Consider the following 1,249-nt stretch of genomic DNA (forward strand, 5'->3'; position numbering starts at 1 on the left):
TTTAGCTAATCCCTTCACCTTCTTTAACCAGTCACCCACAAAATAAAATAAACTCTCTAGAAGATATGGGATTCCCAAACGCCTGTAAAATTAATGTTCAGATTGTCCAAAGGTTCTGATTTACTAGTTATGACACAACATTATCTCCAATCTCATCCATGATAATGCATGCTTCTGGTAACCTCCTTCCCTGCTCACCTCCTTCCCTCTCACTTACCTTTGACTGAGATCCACTATAAGGACAGCTTATGTTACCTGCCGTGGCCCACAGTCACATCCAGAGCTTGTTTGGTGCTTTGGATCCTGGAGACCATTTGTTTTATGAGACAGGAGCTGAAAAGTTGTACCTAGAGTTGCATTTTATATTCCTAAATCTGGCTATTACAGGTTTATGATTTTGTTAAAATTATGTTCATCTTACCCAGGACATAAAAGCTCATAAGCTATCTTCTAAGAAGTGGTAGCTTTCCTCCCTTTCATAAATCTCATTCTCCAATGTCTTGAACCATTGCCTTTGATCTTATAAATAAGTTAGGCTGATTTCTGCCTCTTTTCTCTAACTCTACTAGGTAAAAGATGAAATGTCCCTTAAAAAGTTTCTTCAGCTAGGTCTACTTTGTTATAGTTATTTAGTCACATAGATCATGTAGCTCCTTATTTTATAGATAACAAGAGGACCTTAGAGAAGCAACATGAGTTATTTAGGTACTACAGTTAGAATAAGTTACCTATAGGTCACTTGATTTTGAGTTTTTATTATGATAAATTTAAAATATACAAGAGATTAAAATAATATGATATTTAATATTTTTCCATATTTCCTACACACATAAACACACACACACACATTTTTTTGATGAGTTATTTTAAAACAAATATTGATGCTACTTGAAAGTCAGGATTAATGTTTAATACCTACCTTTTAATTACTGATTTTCAGAGTAAGGATCTGATGTGATGATCATTTCAATTCATAAAATAGAAACTATTATTATGGTGTTCATTGAAAAGTTTAAGTAGAAGTATTTAAAGTTTAGATTCTCCCTGATTTGAACATCAGTTTTTAAGTCATGTTTGGATAAATACTACTTGACCCAACTGGCTGAAACTTTTGTGAAACTGATTTCATCATTCCCCAAGTATCATATTTTGTGGATGCAATTTTGTTGTTAAGCAACAGCTAAATTAGAAATATTAGAAATTATTATCTCAGGACCTGCTTTTAGTTATCTTTTTTAACATTATCTAT

This window comes from Eptesicus fuscus, chromosome 3 (assembly GCF_027574615.1).
Source record: "Eptesicus fuscus isolate TK198812 chromosome 3, DD_ASM_mEF_20220401, whole genome shotgun sequence".
Classification (NCBI taxonomy): Eukaryota; Metazoa; Chordata; class Mammalia; order Chiroptera; family Vespertilionidae; genus Eptesicus; species Eptesicus fuscus.